This window comes from Procambarus clarkii, chromosome 52 (assembly GCF_040958095.1).
Source record: "Procambarus clarkii isolate CNS0578487 chromosome 52, FALCON_Pclarkii_2.0, whole genome shotgun sequence".
NCBI classification, from domain to species: Eukaryota; Metazoa; Arthropoda; class Malacostraca; order Decapoda; family Cambaridae; genus Procambarus; species Procambarus clarkii.
In genome coordinates this window covers 17,347,367-17,371,765 of record NC_091201.1, presented here as the reverse complement: position 1 = coordinate 17,371,765, position 24,399 = coordinate 17,347,367, and the positions used below count along the sequence as shown (strand labels likewise).

The 24,399-nt window shown below is 40.7% G+C and overlaps 1 protein-coding gene across 1 annotated transcript in view; it reads right to left on the bottom strand.

The window, feature by feature from the left end:
• Window positions 1-20,816, bottom strand: part of LOC123763725 (organic cation transporter protein-like) — a 551,940-nt gene extending 531,124 nt beyond the window's left edge. Inside the window, exon 1 of the mRNA XM_069304407.1 lies at window positions 20,587-20,816. The gene's annotated coding sequence lies outside the window, so the exon portion shown is untranslated. The remainder of the gene's footprint in view (window positions 1-20,586) is intronic.
• Between the last annotated feature and the right edge of the window lie 3,583 nt (window positions 20,817-24,399).

Genomic DNA, 24,399 nt, shown 5'->3' with positions numbered 1-24,399 from the left:
AGAGACCTATTTGGTTGTTCAGTCTGTAAAGCTGGGATCATGTACCCCTGCCTGTTAACCTAGGTGCTCAGGTAGGATTTCCTTCAAGTTGTCAGACGCCACTGAAGAGGACAGGAACGCTGGTACAGCAATTTGTGCTGCTGTGCGCATGCCGAGGCCCCCGAGTCTGACAGGAAGGGAGGCCTGTTTCCACTATGAGTCGCTGAGGGAATATATATATATATATATATATATATATATATATATATATATATATATATATATATATATATATATATATATATATATATATATATATATACATATATATATACATATATATATACATATATATATATATATATATATATATATATATATACATATATAAATATATATATATATATATATATATATATATATATATATATATATATATATATATATATATATATATATACATGTATATATGTATACCATTCAGGCTTGTTCGCATATATGTAATATATATATGACAAAGTCAGACCACGGAGGAAAATTGAAACAGGAATTTCCTTAAGAACTTTCGTATATTAATATATCTTCAGAATTAGTGTGTATTAATATACGAAAGTACTTAAGGAAATTCCTATTTCAATTTTCCTCCGTGGTCTGACACTGTCACATTTTTATTCACGAGTTTATTTTCGTGATATGCACACACACACACACACACACACACACACACACACACACATACTATAGGAATAACAGGACACTGGAGAGCAGAGAAAGATACCAGAATGCCAGGAATGAATATGTCAGGATGAGAAGAGAGGCAGAAAGACAATACGAAAATGACATCGCAAGCAAGGCAAAGACTCAGCCTAAATTGTTGCATAGCCACATTAGGAGAAAAACAACAGTAAAGGAACAGGTTATGAGATTAAGGATAGGGGCGGAAGGATTCACTACAAATGACAAGGAAGTGTGTGAGGAATTGAATAAGAAATTCCAGGAGGTCTTCACCTTAGAACAAGGAGAAATTCCAGAGGTAAGTGAGGGAATAGCTAACCAGGAACCACTGGAAGAGTTTGAGATTACCAGTGGGGAAGTAAGGAAGTGTTTACTAGAGTTGGACGTGACGAAGGCTATAGGCCCAGATGGAATCTCCCCTTGGGTTCTAAAGGAAGGAGCAAGAGAACTGAGCCTACCACTCTCCATAGTGTATAACAAATCACTGGCAACAGGGGAACTGCCAGATACTTGGAAAGCAGCTAACGTAGTCCCGATATACAAGAAAGGGGATAGACAGGAGGCACTGAACTACAGGCCAGTGTCCCTAACCTGCATACCATGCAAGCTGATGGAGAAGATTGTGCGAAAAAAACTAGTGGAGCATCTGGAGCGAAGGAACTTTGTAACACAGCATCAACATGGGTTCAGGGATGGCAGGTCCTGCCTCACAGGGTTACTTGAATTCTACGACCAGGCAACAAAAATAAGGCAAGAAAGAGAAGGGTGGGCAGACTGCATATTTTTGGATTGTCAGAAAGCCTTTGATACAGTGCCACACAAGAGGCTAGTGCGAAAGTTGGAGATGCAGGCTGGAGTGAGAGGGAAGGTACTCCGGTGGATTGAGGAATACCTAAGCAACAGGAGACAACGAGTCTGTGTGAGGGGTGAGGTCTCAGATTGGCGAGACGTCACAAGTGGAGTCCCGCAGGGGTCAGTCCTTGGACCTATACTGTTTCTGGTATATGTAAATGATCTCCCAGAGGGTATAGATTCGTTCCTCTCAATGTTTGCCGACGATGCAAAAATTATGAGGAGGATTGAAACAGAGGATGATAGTAGGAGGCTACAAGATGACCTGGATAGACTGAGTGAATGGTCCAACAAATGGCTGTTGAAGTTCAACCCGAGTAAATGCAAAGTAATGAAACTAGGCAGTGGAAACAGGAGGCCAGGCACAGGATACAGAATAGGAGATGAAGTACTTAATGAAACAGACAGAGAGAAAGATCTAGGAGTTGATATCACACCAAACCTGTCTCCTGAAGCCCACATAAAGAGAATAACGTCTGCGGCATATGCGAGGGTGGCTAACATCAGAACGGCGTTCAGGAACCTGTGTAAGGAATCATTCAGAATCTTGTACACCACATATGTAAGACCAATCCTGGAGTATGCGGCCCCAGCATGGAGCCCGTACCTTGTCAAGCACAAGACGAAGCTGGAAAAAGTCCAAAGGTATGCTACTAGACTAGTCCCAGAACTAAGAGGCATGAGTTATGAGGAAAGGCTGCGGGAAATGCACCTCACGACACTGGAAGACAGAAGAGTAAGGGGGGACATGATCACAACCTACAAAATCCTCAGGGGAATCGACCGGGTAAACAAGGACGAACTTTTCAACACTGGTGGGACGCGAACAAGGGGACACAGGTGGAAGCTGAGTACCCAAATGAGCCACAGAGACGTTAGAAAGAACTTTTTCAGTGTCAGAGTAGTTAGCAAATGGAATGCATTAGGAAGTGATGTGGTGGAGGCTGAGTCCATTCACAGTTTCAAATGTAGATATGATAGAGCCCAATAGGCTCAGGAATCTGTACACCAGTTGATTGACGGTTGAGAGGCGGGACCAAAGAGCCAGAGCTCAACCCCCGCAAGCACAATTAGGTGAGTACAATTAGGTGAGTACACACACACACACACACACACACACACACACACACACACACACACACACACACACACACACACACACACACACACACACACACACACACACACACACACACACATATATATATATATATATATATATATATATATATATATATATATATATATATATCGTACCTAGTAGCCAGAACGCACTTCTCAGCCATTGGAGAAGGTCCTAGTCAACAACGGCTTCTCCAATGGTTTCGTGGAAGACATCATAAGAAGGAAAGTGAAACGCCATGCAACCTCTGAAGAGACAACTAACACAACACCTATACCCCCTATTAGACTATTTTACAGGAACTTCTTTTCCACAGCCCATAAAACGGAGGAAAGGGTCCTGAAAGATATTGTCAGTAGAAACGTTATCCCTACAGACAAAAATCAGAAGATACAACTGACGATTTACTATAAAGCCAGAAAAACGGCCAGCCTACTCATGAGAAACTCTCCAGACACAAAGCAGAACGCTTTAAAAGAGACCAACGTCGTCTATGCCTTCAAATGCCCTCTTGGGGACTGTAAGCCTCAAAAAACCCAGTATATAAGCAAGACAACAACATCTCTTTCCAGGCGTTTAAAGATGCATAAGCAACAGGGCTCCATTAGGGAACATATAATCTCTTCCCACAAACAAATCATCACCAGAGAAATCTTAGCAAACAACACAGAAATCATCGATAGATACAGCGATAGCAGGCGGCTTGACGTCTGCGAGGCACTACACATCAAGAAGTCAACACCAGCAATCAACAGCCAATTAATGCACAACTATATTCTACCCATTTCAAGACTCTGCTCCAATATAGAAGCATCAAGAAATATGGACCAATAGGCTTTCTACAATTACTTCCATTCAATACCCATTGTTTCGTGTTCTGTCTTGTGTTTGAATTTAATACCCATTCAATACCCATTGTTGAAAGTTTGTTTTCACCTCATCCACCTCACCCAAATGTAGATATAAACTCGAAAATGTGTAAGCTCTATTCAGTTTCAGTTGTGTGTTTGTAAACTAAAGTCTTTGAAAATGTAATAAGTTTTACGAAACGCGCTCAAGTGTCGCGTCAGACTAGAAATAAAAATGAATTTTGGAGAATTGATCTTTGAATTACCATCAACAGTGAAAAGAAACGTAAGAAAGATAGAGAAAATTCGTCTTAGAATTATTAATCTTACTTTTTCGGTTATATATATATATATATATATATATATATATATATATATATATATATATATATATATATATATATATATATATATATATATATATATATATATATACATATATACACACAATTGACGATCACAAAACACTGATCATTTTATGTGGAAAATCCACAGAGAAATATGAAAGGAGGTGAACGTTTCGGCTTGTTAAAGCCTTTGTCAACACCAGATTGACTAGAGGAGAAGATTGATTAAGATTAAGCCACCCAAGAGGTGGCACGGGCATGAATAGCCCTTAATAGAGGAGAAGGGGGAGGATATACAGGCCGACACCTGACCAACCCATCCCTAGGGAAAGAATTAACCAGAAATAGGTATAGCTTAGCTAAGAATGGTCAAAGAAGATTAAGCGGTCAGAGAATAAGGATGAAAGTTTAAGGAAAAGCCTCATGAACACGCAATATATGAATATAAAATTATAATGAGACATTGTAAGCCTCTCTATCAGAGTTTTTAAACTGCTGTGCAATATTATAACTTAAAAATGGATCCAGTTTGTACATTCCAGTACTAACATTAAGAAGATTTGGACACTGACTGATTAGAGCAGACTCAATTAAATTCCGTTCCACGAAATCCCCACAATTGGTAATGCTTTTTGCCCCATTCCAGTTAATAGTGTGATCGCATTAAACTCGTATGTAGATACAATGTATTAGACGTTTGGGCAGTTCTAATACTATAAGCATGTTGTGACAACCGTAATTGTAAGGACTTTCCTGTTTGTCCAAGGTACACAGAATCACAATCCTTGCAGGGAATCGAATACACACAACCTGCTGTATCAGGGGAGTTTTTTATTAAATTGGATTTGATCGTACTATTAGTGAACACCAAATTTATATTAAGTTTCTTAAAAATCAGAGACAATTTTTCAAGTTCACTCGCATAAGGTACCACCAATGAGTTAATAATTTCTGGTTTCGCCTTGTTCAAACGAGAAATCCAAAAACCTCTTAGGATATTGTAAACTCTTCCCAATTTCATATATTTTAGCAATCTCTTCATCAAAATACTCAGGGCTGCATACCCTCAAAGCTCGTAGAAACATTCCTGAAAATACTGCATGTTTAACTTTACTATGATGATTCGAATAAAAATGAACATACGACCCCACGTTGGTAGGTTTCCTATACACATTAAATTTGAACTTTCTAATGACTCTATGAATCATAATGTCCAAAAACGGAAGAGTACCATTCTCCTCAGACTCACAAGTGAGTCTCACAAGAGAATTTTATTCACTTGTGAGACTGAGGAGAATGGTACTCTTCCGTTTTTGGACATTATGATTCATAGAGTCATTAAAAAGTTCAAATTTAATGTGCATAGGAAACCTACCAACGTGGGGTCGTATGTTCATTTCAAAATTATAATAAGACATTGTAAGCCTCTCTATCAGAGTTTTATATATATATATATATATATATATATATATATATATATATATATATATATATATATATATATATAATATATATATATATATATAATATATATATATATATAATATATATATATATATATATATATATATATATATGTATATATATATATATATATATATATATATATATATATATATATATATATATATATATATATATATATATATATATATATTAATGCTCTTATTGGTCGCCCGGATGGTATCACAGTGAACCCCTGGAAGAATGGCAAGCAGTTGGTATGGGACTACACGTGCGTATCAACCCTGGCTAACACCTACATTAACCTCAGTGTTGCACAACCAGGTGGCGCTGCCACCCACAGGGAAGCAGCCAAATCCCGTAAGTATAGAGAACTGGATCACCACTACAATTTTGTCCCCATTGCTTCTGAGACACTCGGCGCCTGGGGTAAAAGTGCTACCAGTTTTTTGAAGGAACTGGGTTCTAGGCTCATTGAAACAACAAGGGACCCAAGAGCTGCAAGCTTTCTTTTCCAGCGCCTCAGTGTGGCGATACAGAGGGGAAATGCGCACTGCATCCAGGGTTCCTGCCCGCCATCTGAGGAGCTGGAGGAACTCGACAACCTATGATAACCATCTTTGTAACCCATATGTAACTCCTTTTTTGTAACAAAGTTCAAATAAAGTAAATATATATGTGTACATACAAAAGAATGGTGGTGGTAAGAGAAGATAATATTAGTGTTCAGTGAGAAACCACAAGTTCTCCTCTGAATACTTTTTATTTTCTTCTCCGAGGCTATGGGTCCCCACATTGGCACCAGAGGTGGTACCCTCACAAACTATGTATATATGTATATATATGTGTATATATATATATATATATATATATATATATATATATATATATATATATATATATATATATATATATATATATATATATATATATACAACTTTAGAACACTTTCCCACCAGGAGACTCGAACCCTAGCCAGCACAGAAGCCTTCCAGCAACTGGCATAACAGGTACGCCTTAACCCTCTCCACCACCTGCTCAGACCCTTAAAAGAGATGGTAATTTCGGAGTATTTAAATACCCCAAAGATCAACACCTCCCAAGAGCACCAGAGCAAGTGAGGGGTCATTTATACGTTAATTTCATCAAGTCCCTGTTAATATGGGAAGACACAGTGTCTCTGCTTAAGGCACAACTCTCCTAAACACGAGAGTCAAGTATACAACTTTAGAACACTTTCCCACCAGGAGACTCGAACCCTAGCCAGCACAGAAGCCTTCCAGCAACTGGCATAACAGGTACGCCTTAACCCTCTCCACCACCTGCTCAGACCCTTAAAAGAGATGGTAATTTCGGAGTATTTAAATACCCCAAAGATCAACACCTCCCAAGAGCACCAGAGCAAGTGAGGGGTCATTTATACGTTAATTTCATCAAGTCCCTGTTAATATGGGAGGACACAGTGTCTCTGCTTAAGGCACAACTCTCCTAAACACGAGAGTCAAGTATACAACTTTAGAACACTTTCCCACCAGGAGACTCGAACCCTAGCCAGCACAGAAGCCTTCCAGCAACTGGCATAACAGGTACGCCTTAACCCTCTCCACCACCTGCTCAGACCCTTAAAAGAGATGGTAATTTCGGAGTATTTAAATACCCCAAAGATCAACACCTCCCAAGAGCACCAGAGCAAGTGAGGGGTCATTTATACGTTAATTTCATCAAGTCCCTGTTAATATGGGAAGACACAGTGTCTCTGCTTAAGGCACAACTCTCCTAAACACGAGAGTCAAGTATACAACTTTAGAACACTTTCCCACCAGGAGACTCGAACCCTAGCCAGCACAGAAGCCTTCCAGCAACTGGCATAACAGGTACGCCTTAACCCTCTCCACCACCTGCTCAGACCCTTAAAAGAGATGGTAATTTCGGAGTATTTAAATACCCCAAAGATCAACACCTCCCAAGAGCACCAGAGCAAGTGAGGGGTCATTTATACGTTAATTTCATCAAGTTCCTGTTAATATGGGAAGACACAGTGTCTCTGCTTAATGCACAACTCTCCTAAACACGAGAGTCAAGTATACAACTTTAGAACACTTTCCCACCAGGAGACTCGAACCCTAGCCAGCACAGAAGCCTTCCAGCAACTGGCATAACATAACATGTCTCCTGGTGGGAAAGTGTTCTAAAGTTGTATACTTGACTCTCGTGTTTAGGAGAGTTGTGCCTTAAGCAGAGACACTGTGTCTTCCCATATTAACAGGAACTTGATGAAATTAACGTATAAATGACCCCTCACTTGCTCTGGTGCTCTTGGGAGGTGTTGATCTTTGGGGTATTTAAATACTCCGAAATTACCATCTCTTTTAAGGGTCTGAGCAGGTGGTGGAGAGGGTTAAGGCGTACCTGTTATGCCAGTTGCTGGAAGGCTTCTGTGCTGGCTAGGGTTCGAGTCTCCTGGTGGGAAAGTGTTCTAAAGTTGTATACTTGACTCTCGTGTTTAGGAGAGTTGTGCCTTAAGCAGAGACACTGTGTCTTCCCATATTAACAGGGACTTGATGAAATTAACGTATAAATGACCCCTCACTTGCTCTGGTGCTCTTGGGAGGTGTTGATCTTTGGGGTATTTAAATACTCCGAAATTACCATCTCTTTTAAGGGTCTGAGCAGGTGGTGGAGAGGGTTAAGGCATACCTGTTATGCCAGTTGCTGGAAGGCTTCTGTGCTGGCTAGGGTTCGAGTCTCCTGGTGGGAAAGTGTTCTAAAGTTGTATACTTGACTCTCGTGTTTAGGAGAGGTGTGCCTTAAGCAGAGACACTGTGTCTTCCCATATTAACAGGGACTTGATGAAATTAACGTATAAATGACCCCTCACTTGCTCTGGTGCTCTTGGGAGGTGTTGATCTTTGGGGTATTTAAATACTCCGAAATTACCATCTCTTTTAAGGGTCTGAGCAGGTGGTGGAGAGGGTTAAGGCGTACCTGTTATGCCAGTTGCTGGAAGGCTTCTGTGCTGGCTAGGGTTCGAGTCTCCTGGTGGGAAAGTGTTCTAAAGTTGTATACTTGACTCTCGTGTTTAGGAGAGGTGTGCCTTAAGCAGAGACACTGTGTCTTCCCATATTAACAGGGACTTGATGAAATTAACGTATAAATGACCCCTCACTTGCTCTGGTGCTCTTGGGAGGTGTTGATCTTTGGGGTATTTAAATACTCCGAAATTACCATCTCTTTTAAAGGTCTGAGCAGGTGGTGGAGAGGGTTAAGGCGTACCTGTTATGCCAGTTGCTGGAAGGCTTCTGTGCTGGCTAGGGTTCGAGTCTCCTGGTGGGAAAGTGTTCTAAAGTTGTATACTTGACTCTCGTGTTTAGGAGAGTTGTGCCATATATATATATATATATATATATATATATATATATATATATATATATATATATATATATATATATATATATATATATATATATATTTATATATATATATATATATATATATATATATATATATATATATATATATATATATATATATATATTGTGACGATAATCTCCTTCAAGAGATTGAGCCTGCTCTTCCCTCCAAAATTCGTCACTATAAATCTATATACAACTAATATGGAAGAAATATCCAACAAAGACAACATCTCTAAGGTTTGCCAGAGCGCAAAACGTATGCAGCCAGGAACACCTGCTCCACCTCGAACCGCCAAACTACCTGTCTGTCGCCTGCCCATCGCTGATTGGCTGCGGGTCCAGTTGCACCTGCCCTCCACCCACCACACTACCTGATGTCTGGGGCCACACGACCGCCAGACCTCAGAATATCCAGTGCTTTCAACAAGTTAACACGTCTCGTTGGTAGACTAAGCTGTGGCTTACGTGTACTAAGAGAGGTGGCAACTTAAAGCCAATATTCCTGCACCCATATTTACATTGTTTGTTATACACTTGTTATTACTCACTTGTCTTAACGTAACTCTTCATTTTGCCATTTGCTTATTCTTATTATTTTGATTGATTGATTTTATGTTCCCATTTGTATGTCCATTTTATTCATGTTTTGCTTTTCTAACCTAATTAAAATCTCTTTGTTAAATTTACTTGTGTTTTGTGTGTCTTCCCATTACCTTACCACAGACGAAGTTCCAGATTTTCTATTTTTTGTTTCTATATGTGACGAGGCCATACCCCTAGCTTTTGAACAGCCGAACACCAACGCGTTACCGTCACATATTAAGTGGGGGCCTGTCCTAGGAGCCTCACTCAGGTACTGGTGCCAAGTAGTAATATATGGTAAGCGTATTTAACTTTGTTAACGTAGCTTTTACTATTTTTCATATTCAATTTCATTTTTATATGGTGCGGTGTATTGTGCATTACGAGAGTAGCATATGGTGAAGGTGAGACAACTTTGGATTACGTGGTGACTGTAGGCCGCAGTCATACTCTTAATTGGTCATCTCTCCCTCCGTGTTATTACTCGTGTTTACCATCTTTGTCCCTTGGATATTTCTCATTTTTGACAGATCATCATATTGGTACCCTGGTACTGTGGTCTGCCCCGGGTCAAGTGCACCTAATCTTCTGCAATCTGACTGTAGGAGGACAAAGAGGGCCATAGTTCCTCTAGCTCGAACTTTAGTTGCTGAATTGGGACCTCAGCAGCAGTTCTCGTCACCAGTTGACACCTCGCACCCCTACACGTCAGTCAGAGATGATGATACATACAACGGTAGGGAATTAGCTTACTTTTTCAGAGCACAAAAGTTCGCTAATTCTGTAAGTATCATATTAATTTCAGTAGGAAAAACTTGCTTATGTCCTATAGAGACTCGGCAAGGTATGCCTACATCCTTGGACTACCAATTTTACTTTTGAGGCAATTAACTGTTTCATTTGTTTTCGAAACTCTGTTTCATTTGTTAGTAGGATTTTCTTGCCCTTATCCTCTTACATGAGTACCGGGTACAAGATTTCCTGCGCCCTTGATTTAAATTAATCATTTAGCATCTTGTACTTAACTTTAATTGTTAAAGATCCCACAGGATAGGTACCAGTTGCCACGTTGTCCTGTTTCTGACATTCACTATAACTGTATATTCGTTGTACATTTATTTGCTAATTTCACCATGTTTCATCTCCAAGCTTTCCGTGCAAATCCATCAGGTGAAATAGGGACTTTAAGTCGTGCCAAGAGGACTGAATTACAAACTCTTGCACATGAGTATCAACTAGAAGTTCCCTACCAAGCCAACAAAAATGACATACACAACCTGTTGCTGGATCACTATTTAGAGCAAGGTAAGATAGACTCTGAAACTCATGAAACTTACTATATTGCAGATAAAACTGATTTGGCAACGATGAAACTCAAATTGGAGCTGGCCAAGATTGAACGTGAGCAGCAAAGGGAAGCCCGCGAGCAGCAAAGGGAAGTCCTCGAACAACAAAGGGAAGCAGCTGCCTTGAGGAGAGAAGAACGTGAAGCTGCCATGAGGAGAGAAGAACAAGAACGTGAAGCTGCCTTGAGGAGAGAAGAACAAGAAAGTGAAGCTGCCTTGAGGAGAGAAGAACAAGAACGTGAGATTGCCTTACTCCGTGAACGTGAACGAGTACAGCTTGAAACAAAACAACGCGAGTTGGAGATGCAACGCGAACATGACAAGCAACAAGCGACTCTGGCTCTAGAGTGTCGTCAACGAGAAATCGCATTGGAAACTTCACACCTTGCTCAACGCCAGCAAGCTACTGCCAATCTTCCCATCAGTTTTAATATATCACATGCAAGTAAGTTAATGCCATCCTTTGTAGAAGCAGAAGTTGATGTGTTTTTTACCACCTTTGAAACCCTTGCTAATCAACTCAGTTGGCCTGTCGACCAATGGGCCACACTTCTCAGAGTCCATCTTACAGGTAGAGCTGCAGTCACACTCAGTACTTTGGCGTCTGAGAATGACTACCAGACTCTGAAACAAGCAGTGTTGGACGCCTACCTCCTCTCCACACAAAACGGAGATATTTTATGAAATGTCTGGAAGCAGCACATGTCTCTACTTTTACAGAACTCGTCAACCTGATGCTAGTTGAAGAATTCTTGAGGCGTGAGCCGCCTCCTGTCCGTCTATACTTAGCAGATAAAGAAGAAACCGACTACCTGAAGTGTGCTAAGTCGGCTGACACTTACAGCCTCATCCACCGGCTGACACCAGAACCATCCTCCAGTAAGAAGTCGTGGTACAGTTACGAGAAAGTGAGCACCGATCAAGCTGGCTCGCAATTGTACTGCAAGTATTGTAGACTCTATGGACATACCATAGACAAGTGTGGTAAGTCTCAATACAAGGGAACCACTGACCCACAGAAACCCAAACCAACTCCTCCTAAGTCCGGTAAGCCTGTGATGAATGTTGGTGTTAATGTTAATGATCTTTCTCTTTTCAGTAACCACCTGTATACTGGAACTGTCTCTGCCAACGGTTCAAATCCGGAGGGACGTTTCAAATTGAAGATCTTGAGGGACACAGCGGCTCTTCAATCGATCATCTTGAAGTCGGCTGTGCCCAACATCGCCTACACCGGAGAAACTGTCTTCATCACTGACCTCACTGCTACCACTCCATACCCTCTCGCCAGAGTCCACCTGGATTGTCCCTACGTGAACGGAGAAGTCCAAGTCGCCGTCAGGGAAAAGCCTTTTCCCATGCCTGGAGTGCAACTTCTCCTAGGCAACGACTTGGCAGAAGACCTGCAACCGACCAACCTGATCGTCATGGACAAACCCCAGGTGTGTACCTCTGTGCCAATTAACCCTATACTAGCGTATGTTCCAGCAGAGGTTCAAGAGAGTGATGAAGTTTCTCCTCCGGTTCTAGTGACCACCCGTGCACAAGCCGCACGTCTACAGCCAGCTGAATCTACTGCTACCGCTGTCCCTCAAGACCCTCAGAAACTACCCCCGCATCTGACCAAGTTGGAGTTCCGTAAGTTGCAGAGGGAAGATCTTACTTTAACACCATTGTTTTTCCAGGCTGAGACTCAACCCGACAGTATTCCTGGGTTCTTCCTAGAGAACGACTTGCTCTACCGCAGATATAGACCCAGTAAACTGAAGGAGGAGGACGATTGGGCCAACATCGAACAACTTGTGATTCCTACCAGCCTGCAGCCCACTATTCTACACCTGGCCCACAGAGCACTCTCCCACTACGGATTCAACAAGACTTACCATGGAATTCGTCAAGACTACTACTGGCCAGGTATGGTAAATAGCGTCAAACAGTACGTAAAACAGTGTCATACATGTCAGATGGCAGGCAACCCGAACATCTCCATTCCCAGAGCGCCACTGATTCCCATACAGGTGCCTGCGGAACCTTTCCACAGACTTATAATAGACTGTGTTGGTCCTTTACCTCGGACCAGTTCAGGTAACGCCTATATCTTAACCATCCTGTGTCCTACCACCAGATTTCCCATAGCAGTTCCAGTGAAGAACATCACGGCTGCTACGGTTGTAAAGCATCTATTGAAGATCTTCACTCAATACGGATTTCCCAGGAAGATTCAGAGCGACTGTGGTACCAACTTCACCAGTGATCTCTTCAAAAGGACACTGGAGGAGTTCAACATCAAACAGGTATTGTCCAGCCCCTATCATCCTGCTTCACAGGGTTTTCTTGAGCGTAGTCATCAGACTATCAAAGCACTCTTGAAAAAGTTTTGTAGTGAAACCTCTAAGGATTGGGATAAGCAAATCGACCTTATAATGTGTATTTACAGAAGTCTTCCCAATGAGTCCCTAGGAGTATCTCCTTATGAGATGCTCTACGGCCGTAAGTGCCGTACTCCCCTTAAGGCTTTCAAAGACTCTCTCCGAGATGCCACCTTCAGTGAGCATCAGAATGTGCCCCAGTTTCTTCAAAACCTTCAACACATTCCAGAGAGAGTCCACCGTTTTGCTCATGATAATCTATTGAAAGCCCAGGAGAGAATGAAGACTCATTACGACCAGACCAGCAAAGTAAGAAAATTTAAGCCGGGAGACTTCGTACTTGCATACTTTCCTATCCCAGGTTCACCTTTACAAAACAGGTTTTCAGGACCCTACCGCGTCAAGGAGTGCAGAAACAACAACAACTACGTTATCGAGACTCCAGATAGGCGGCGGAAGACCCAGCTGTGCCACGTCAACCTCCTGACGCAATATAATGGTACTCCTCCCACTGTCCTAATCAATTATTCTACCTTCACAGAACCCTACATCCACAGTGAGACCTTCCCAGCTTCTCCTCCCGAAAGCACTGACAAGGAGTCAGCGCTTTCTAATTCCGAAATCCTTAATGATCTTCCCAAATACTTTCTGGATAATCATAGTGCACCTCTTGTCAAGATCTTCAGAGAACATCAGGAGTTGTTCCGAGATGACCCCCAAGCGTGTAATGTTACCCAGCACGACATCCAACTGCTCCCCGACACCCGGCCGATTCGTCAACCCTTCTACCGAATCAGCCCGAGCAAGAAGGAAGTCATGCGTGCTGAGGTGCAGTACCTCTTGGATCATGGACTGGCTACACCTTGTGAGTCCCCCTGGGCCTCACCCTGTATCTTGGTGCCCAAACCCCAAGGTAAGGTGCGGTTATGTACTGACTATCGAAAACTCAATAACGTAACTGTCAAGGATGCCTACCCCTTGCCTAGGATAGATGACATCCTTGACGCCATTGGTAGTGCCCAGTACTTGTCCCAAGTGAACTTGCTTAAGGGGTACTATCAAGTGTGTCTAACGGAGCGAGCTAAAGAGATATCTGCCTTCATCACTCCTTTTGGACTTTTCAGATATGAACGCCTTCCTTTCGGACTATGTAATGCCCCGGCCACCTTTCAGAGAGCTGTCAACCGTGTCATCCAGGGCTTGGATAACACATACGCCTACCTGGACGATATCGTCGTAGCATCCAACACCTGGAATGAACATCTGCTCCAGCTGCGACGTCTGTTCTCCAAGCTCCTGACAGCCGGCCTTACCATCAACCTGGGCAAGTCCACCTTCGCGAAAGGTAAAGTGCGTTATCTGGGTCATGTTATTGGGAGTGGCAGCCTAGCTCCGTTAGACTCACACACTCAAGCCATCCAACAGTATCCACAGCCTACCACCAGGAAGCAGCTCCTGCGCTTACTTGGTCTTGCCTCCTACTACCGTAGGTTTGTGAGGAATTTCAGTACAGTCGCCACACCTCTAATTCTATTAACCAGTCCCAAGCAACGGTATAATTGGACCATGCAGCAAACCGTTGCTTTCGAACAACTCAAATTCCTCCTCTGTTCTAATCCCATTCTCGCCTCACCAGATATCACCAAGCCTTTCGTCCTTCATGTCGACGCCAGTGGTACCGGCGTTGGTGGTGTCCTGATGCAACAACGAGGCGAGGAGGTTCTACCTGTCAGCTACTACAGCTACAAATTGAAACCACACCAGAGGAACTACAGCACTATTGAAAAGGAGCTACTATCCATCGTCCTGAACCTCCAACACTTCGCTCCGTACCTACAAGGCGCCAGGTCTACAACCATCTTCTCAGACCACAACCCTCTCCGCTTCCTACATCAAGCCCAATTCACTAACCAGCGTCTTCTACGATGGTCTTTGTATTTACAAGATTTCAACCTGGAGATCCGCTATATCAAGGGTTCTGACAACATCATAGCCGATGCCCTCTCCAGAGTTTATGAAGTAGAAGCGACTCCATCTATTACTCCACCACAGAACGACGTACTTCTTCCAGAACCGCAGGCTTCGGGGGAGAGTTGTGACGATAATCTCCTTCAAGAGATTGAGCCTGCTCTTCCCTCCAAAATTCGTCACTATAAATCTATATACAACTAATATGGAAGAAATATCCAACAAAGACAACATCTCCAAGGTTTGCCAGAGCGCAAAACGTATGCAGCCAGGAACACCTGCTCCACCTCGAACCGCCAAACTACCTGTCTGTCGCCTGCCCATCGCAGATTGGCTACGGGTCCAGTTGCACCTGCCCTCCACCCACCACACTACCTGATGTCTGGGGCCACACGACCGCCAGACCTCAGAATATCCAGTGCTTTCAACAAGTTAACACGTCTCGTTGGTAGACTAAGCTGTGGCTTACGTGTACTAAGAGAGGTGGCAGCTTAAAGCCAATATTCCTGCACCCATATTTACATTGTTTGTTATACACTTGTTATTACTCACTTGTCTTAACGTAACTCTTCATTTTGCCATTTGCTTATTCTTATTATTTTGATTGATTGATTTTATGTTCCCATTTGTATGTCCATTTAATTCATGTTTTGCTTTTCTAACGTAATTAAAATCTCATTGTTAAATTTGCTTGTGTTTTGTGTATCTTCCCATTACCTTACCACAGACGAAGTTCAAGATTTTCTATTTTTTGTTTCTATATGTGACGAGGCCATACCCCTAGCTTTTGAACAGCCGAACACCAACACGTTACCGTCACAATATATATATATATATATATATATATATATATATATATATATATATATATATATATATATATATATATATATATATGTGTGTGTGTGTGTGTGTGTATATCACGAAAATAAACACATGATTATTATATATATATATATATATATATATATATATATATATATATATATATATATATATATATATATATATATATATATATGTCGTACCTAATAGCCAGAACGCACTTCTCAGCCTACTATTCAAGGCCCGATTTGCCTAATAGGCCAAGTTTTCATGAATTAATGTTTTTTCGTCTACCTAACCTACCTAACCTAACCTAACCTAGCTTTTTTTGGCTACCTAACCTAACCTTACCTATAAATATAGGTTAGGTTAGGTTAGGTAGGGTTGGTTAGGTTCGGTCATATATCTACGTTAATTTTAACTCCAATAAAAAAAAATTGACCTCATACATAGAGAAAAGGGCAGCTTTATCATTTCATAAGAAAAAAATTATAGTAAATATATTAATTCAGGAAAACTTGGCTTATTAGGCAAATCGGGCCTTGAATAGTAGGCTGAGAAGTGAGTTCTGGCTACTAGGTACGACATATATATATATATATATATATATATATATATATATATATATATATATATATATATATATATATATATATTTTGTACATAGTAGCCAGAACGTCGTACTCGGCCTACTATGCAAGGCACGATTTGCCTAATAAGCCAAGTTTTCCTGAATTTATATATTTTTCAATATATTTTTCTTATAAAATGATAAAGCTATCCATTTCATTATGCATGAGTTATTTTTTTGAAATTTGAGTTAAAACAAACTTAGATATATGACCGAACCTAACCAACCCTACCTCACCTAACCTAACCTATCTTAACCTAACCTAAACTAACCCAATTAAATCAATAATTTATGTTCTTAATGTAATATATTAATAATAATTCAAATAAACTAATTGGAAACAATTTATTGAAAACAAAGAATATCACTCGGCCTATTAGGCAAATCGGGCCTTGCATAGTAGGCCGAGCAAGTATTGAGTTCACCTACACACACTGCATATTGATTAATGCTACTCACATTACCAGATACTAATTATACCTACATACATTACAAGGTAGATTGACTATATCTACACGCACTACTATGTATGATAACTATCCCAACACACTACCATGTATATTGACTATAGCTACACACACTATCAGATATTAATTTTATCTTCAAACACTACCGGGTATATTGATTATAGCTTCACATAATAGCAGATATTATGTTAATTATACCTACAAACACTACCAGGAATACTGATTATGCCTTCACACAGTATCTGGTATTTTACTTATACCTTCACACACACCACCAGGTATTGATTATAGCGACACACACTACCAGGTATTGATTATAGCAACACACACTAGCAGGTATTGATTATAGCAACACACACTACCAGGTATTGATTATAGCAACACACACTAGCAGGTATTGATTATAGCAACACACACTACCAGGTATTGATTATAGCAACACACACCACCAGGTATTGATTATAGCAACACACACCACCAGGTATTGATTATAGCAACACACACCACCAGGTATTGATTATAGCAACACACACCACCAGGTATTGATTATAGCAACACACACCACCAGGTATTGATTATAGCAACACACACTAGCAGGTATTGACTATAGCTTCAAACAACCAAGTATACTGATTATAGCTGCATACACTAGCATGTATTGATTATAGCTTCAAACAACCAAGTATACTGATTATAGCAACACACACTACCAGGTACTGATTATAGCTGCATACACTAGCAGGTATTGATTATAGCTACACACACTACCAAGTATATTTAATATAGCTACACACCAATTTAGGCGACGTGTGCAAGCGACGTCATATCATCTTTTTGCGGTAAGAACTTGATATACTGTCGTGTATTGCTCGTTGCAGGAAGATTGTTAATTAGAAAGTTTGTGACAATAATGAGGTGATATAAGGAGGTTGAGGCGAGTTACCATTATGAAGGTGGGAGCGACATACACTTACACAACCGGGGTCTGTGGATGACTGATGGGAGGGCGCCTCCCCCGAGGGAAAGGAGATATTCACTGTGGACTCGCCCAGGCAGGGGAGGACCTGCGCAGTGCAGACCGGTGGGCGCAATAGGAGATTGTAAGGTGAAATTTGTTTTGTTCTGATGAAAGATATGTTGTTATTTTTATGGTAATCGAATTACAGGTTCATGTGTGGTGGACGATCATGTGTGTAATGGACGTTCATGTGTGGTGGACGTTCGTGTGTGGTGGACGTTCATGTGTGGTGGACGTGGTGTGTCCAGAGTTGCTGTAGCAGTGGTACATGGTGGACGCGATTTGTCTGTAGTGGATGTAGTAGCGATATAGACTCTGCAAGACGATATACTTAATTTGGGGACCCACTGATGGAAGGTCCCAGTAGTGATTCCCAGGAAGATCAATCACCATAGAAGAAACTTGTTGTGTAACGAGAGTGACTGATCTTCCGGACAAGATACAGTGGGTCGTGAGGGCATCATTATATGTTTGAGAGGTGGATGGACTCATGTAGTATGCCTGATGCTATGCAAGGTGAGAGCGTTGATAGATTTTTTGTGTTAAATTTAATGTACGAAACCTAACCCGGTTTGCGAGGTGACTGATGCGCAGGGGGTTCCTGGAGAGGATCAAGCAGCAGCCTAGCAGAGATAATTTATTGGAACACTGATGTTATACAAGCATGATGCTAGTTTGTGGGACCATTACCTGATGATACCATGCTATTATCTTTATTCTTTGTTATTTGTGATATATGTTTGTCAGACAAACCGTGTTTGACCTTGTCCTGGTGAGGATTTCTAAAAAAAAAAGAGAGAGAAATAAGTGCAGGCCGGACGACGGTATACAGAAAACAAAAAGAGTAACTAGAAGGAGGTCACCCTAAGACTAGGAGAGAGAGAGGGTAAGTCTTCGTGGCTCAGTTAGGGTGTGTACTCATGACAAGTGACCAGAACTGAACCAAAGCCACATTAGTATGACGTTGAACTCCTTCTCCATATTTACGTTCATTGCCGAGTTACTCTCCAGTGAGTGCTCCGCTGATGCCAGTAGTGGAGGTGGTGGAAAGGTTATTACTAGTAGATTTGTTTTATTTTTATCAGCGGCTCCATAATGAGGTGAAAGCCCAGGGTAGGATTGGGTGACACCTGAGAGAAAGCTAGGGGACCCCTGATAAAATATTGACTATACTCGACCTGAGCCGGTCGGCCGAGCGGACAGCACGCTGGACTTGTGATCCTGTGGTCCCGGGTTCGATCCCGGGCGCCGGCGAGAAACAATGGGCAGAGTTTCTTTCACCCTATGCCCCTGTTACCTAGCAGTAAAATAGGCACCTGGGTGTTAGTCAACTGTCACAGGCTGCTTCCTGGGGGTGGAGGCCTGGTCGAGGACCGGGCCGCGGGGACACTAAAGCCCCGAAATCATCTCAAGATAACCTCAAGATATACCTACTCATAGTACCTGATATATTAATTATACCTACACACACTACCAGTTATATTGGGTATACCGTCACACACACTACCTGGAATATTAATTATACCTGTACACATTACCTGGTATATTGATTATACCTACATACAATACCTGGCATATGGATTATAGCTACAAATACTACCAGGTATTGATTTTACCTAAACACACTAGCACGTATTGATTATAGCTACACAGAGAACAAGGTATTGATTTCAGCTACACACACAACCAGGTACTAATTATACCTGCACACACTAGCAGGTATTGATTATAAGTACACAATCTAACAGGTATTGATTATACCTACACACTTTACCTGGTACTGATTACAGCTACACACACTACCAGGTGTATTGATTACAGCTACACACACTACCAGGTGTATTGATTACAGCAACACACACTACCAGGTGTATTGATTACAGCAACACACACTACCAGGTGTATTGATTACAGCAACACACACTACCAGGTGTATTGATTACAGCAACACACACTACCAGGTGTATTGATTACAGCAACACACACTACCAGGTGTATTGATTACAGCAACACACACTACCAGGTGTATTGATTACAGCAACACACACTACCAGGTGTATTGATCACAGCAACACACATTATGAGGTATTGCACCACGTAAGACAGTGTGTGTCCTGGGGAAGTAAGTGTCGCCAGTGACACCACCGACACATCTTCCTGCAGCTGTCTTATACAAAGCTCAGTGCAAAGTTTGAGGAGAATAATATTCATTTACTATACTCTGGAGACATATAATTTGAAATAACACTCACTACCCAAAGACAAAACACTTGTATATGAATTGATTGTAGCTACACTCACTATCTAGTACATTGATTATAACTACACTCACTATCTAGTGCATTGATTATAGCTACACTCACTATCGTGTATATGGATTATAGCTTAAGTCACTATGAAGTATTTTTAAAATAACCACAGTCATGAATAATTATTGATAATTCGCATGGTAGAGTCTTTGCAGGAATTTAACACTTAATCACCAAAATATCTATATACTTTACTAAATATCAGATAAACCAACCTTTAAATGAATAAATTAATATCTTATTTAAGACCGCTCACAGGGTTGGTAACGGGTGCATATTAAACCAATTACATATTCGACGGCCTACATACCTGAATCTTGGTATGTTTCCCAGCAACACTCAAGTCTCTGTACTTCAATATTTACTCCCGCGAACCCACACTCCACCGTTCACTGTTGACTTACACCGTATGTTGACAAAAAGTAGCCATATAATTCAACGTCTTAGCTTACTTAAAAAATCGAATATTGGGGATTAGTTGCCAAGAACATCAAGCCCAGCTGTAACTTTTCCACCACCACCACTCAGCTGACACCCGCTCGCCACGCTCCACTGGGACCGACTGAGGTGCAATGAGGCCAGGCTTGGACCCCGAGCAGCAGAGACTCCCTCCATGCATTTGTAGCGTCGTGGTACAGTACTCGGCTTTGCATCACTCTGGTGGAGGTTCCAGTCCCAGCATGGGCGTTTGGAGCTTTCAAGTATTTTAAGTGAGGCCAGTGTATTATTCAGGTTTATCATTTGATATATATATGTTGTACCAAGTAACCAGAACGCAGTATTCAGCCTACTAAGCAAGGTTTGATTTGCCTAATATGTCAAGTTTTCCTGAATTTATATATGTTGTTAATTTGTTTATTATGAAATGATAAATGTATCCGATTCATTATGTATAAGTTATTTTTTTGTTAAATTTGTTAAAATTAACGTAGATAAATGACCGAACCTAACCAACCCTACCTAACCTAAACTATCTTAACCTAACCTAAACTAACACAACTAAGTCAATAATGTATGTTCTTAATATAATATATTACTAATAATTCAAATAAACTAATTGGAAGCAATTTATTGAAAATAAAGAAAATCACTCGACCTATTAGGCAAATCAGGCTTTGCATAGTAGGCCGAGAAATACGTTCTGGCTACTAGGTACGACATATATATATATATATATATATATATATATATATATATATATATATATGTGTGTGTGTGTGTGTGTGTGTGTGTGTGTGTGTGTGTGTGTGTGTGTGTGTGTGTGTGTGTGTGTGTGTGTGTGTGTGTGTGTGTCGTACCAAGTAGCCAGAATCCACTTCTCGGCCTACTATGCAAGGCCCGATTTGCCTAATAAGCCAAGTTATCCTGAATTATTATATTTTCTCTAATTTTTTTTCTTATAAAATGATAAAGCTACCCATTTCATTATGTATGAGGCCAATTTTTATTTATTGGAGTTAAAATTAACGTAGATATATGACCGAACCTAACCAACCCTACCTAACCCAACCTATCTTTATAGGTTAGGTTAGGCTAGGTAGCCGAAAAAGTAAGGTTAGGTTAGGTAAGTTAGGTAGTCGAAAAACAAATAATTCATGAAAACTTGGCTTATTAGGCAAATCGGGCCATGCATAGTAGGCCGAGAAGTGCGTTCTGGCTACTAGGTACGATATATATATATATATATATATATATATATATATATATATATATATATATATATATATATATATATATATATATATATATATATATAAAAGCCCACCAACATAGGATTATGCCTGAACGGTAGAAGTGAGTGCCCCTAAAGATACAAAGCCAGTGTTCTCAATGCTTATATTCGTCGAGCGCTTACCCACTGCTCTGAATGGAGCAACGTGAGTAGAGAGTTTGAAAGAGTAACTCAGGTATTGGTGAACAACGGATATAGCAACGCAGAAATAAACGCTGCTATATGAAAACACTTGGACCGTTGGTATAATCCAGAACCTAGAATAGAAACCATAATACCTCCAATAAAATTATATTACAAATCAACCATGCACAGTGAACATATAAAAGAGGAAAGAATAATGAAAGAAATAATCCGTAAAGGAGTAAAAAGCACTACTCCTAACCACAACATAAACCTGATAATATTCTACAAAACCAAGAAGACTTCCGAACTCCTTATCAAAAACAGCCCGAAGCCGACGGAGAACCCTCTACAGCAGTCAAGCGTTGTATACATGTACACTTGCCCCCACGAAGGATGTAGCCTTCAATCAAAGTACATAGATATGACGTCGACCAAGCTGACGAGGCGTTTGATATGCCATCTTCAATCCGGTGCTCCTAGGAATCACATGAGACAAGCCCATGACATCACTCTAACAAGAGAAATGTTGAACAAGAATACCTGCATAATAGACAAAACCCAAAATGCAAGAAGATTACAAATTCTTGAAGCAATTCACATAAGAATAGAACAACCTACCATGAACACCCAAATCACGGAACTATTTACTCTACCCACCATGAGAGAAAGGACAAGACCAGAACATAACGATGCCAACACAGAAGACAATGTCCAACATAACAGGCCAATTACACTTGATTAATCTTTGTATGTAGATAGGTGCTGCCTCGTATGGGCCAATAAGCCTTCTGCAGTTACCTCTATTCTTATGTTCTTATGTTACACCCCACATTTATCCGTTATGTATCCCCCCATGTTTTCACCTTTATTGTCTTATCACCTGACCCAGTGCGGGTATAAAATCAACCAGCATTGTAAGATCTCTTCTCTTGAGAATGAACCATGGAGGTTCGAAACGTTGTGCAAATTGTATAAATAAGTGTAATACATTCTATAGTAAATCACTTCTTTTCTTCACCTTAAAAGTACGAAAATGAGTTTTGGAGAACTCCTATTTCAACTAAGCCCTGATGCTAAGAAAATAGTTAGAGGGATAGAAGCCCTAAACCAGAAAATAATGAATACAGAATATGCGGTCATATTCAATGCAACATGTTTGAAAGAAAACCTGCTGCCAGTATACACCAATATAAACCCACATGACCCAGCAGTCCGCAATACAGATTTTACCTATAGGTATAGGCAAGAGCTCATTCGGCATCAACTAAACAAGAAGAAGGAAGCCCTCCAAACCCTTACAGAGCAGGGTGAGCATCTGTTAAACAAATGGACCCAGTACGATATCCCTATCCAACCCAAGCAAACCATCAACAGTGAACTATTTAACCTGACACAACAACATAAAACTCGTGTAGAAACAAAGACACTCCGTAAGTTAACAGCCCTAAACGGTGGACAGTTAAAGATCCCTCCTCCTAAAGATGGCTACATTAACCTGACTTCTTATGATCTTACCCAGGACCAACGAGACCTCTTAAATCTTGATCTAAATTGTCAATTCATATCTAAACCAAATATGCATCAAAAACGCCTGGAAATCGAAATGCTTCTGGACGATATCCATAAGCTAGAAGACAACAAAAAAATCATCACCACTGACACACTTCAAGCTGAACTACTTGCAGAAGCAGGGAAAAACGAGGAACATATTCATCTACAATCTTAACCCCACGACTCAAAGAAGCAGCAAAACAACTAAAAAATCTGAAAGACGTAACAATAAGAAAAGCCGACAAAACAGCAGCATATGTATTGATTCCTACACAAGAATACATGAACAAAATTAGCGACATCCTTAGTGACGACTCCAAATTTCAACGAATCACGAGGAACCCCGTAGAAGACCTTAAGCGGAAAGTAAACAAAACAATTACAGCAATCAACGCAAAGAAAGGTAGTGTGCATTTCAATAAACTTCAAGGAGACTATGGCTTAGGATATGCCTACGGCAATGTTAAGACACATAAACCAGGCAACCCACTACGCCCTATAATCAGCCAAATATCCAACTTATCACCTGGCAAAAAAACTCAATGAACTCCTAACTCCATACACTCCAAGTAAGTTTAGTCTACAATCATCAGCAGATTTCCTACAATTGATCAAATCTACCCAGTCCGATGGAATCATCGCTTCCCTGGACGTTGAATCCCTATTTACCAACGTCCCAGTCGACACAACCATAGGAATGATACTGGACAGAGT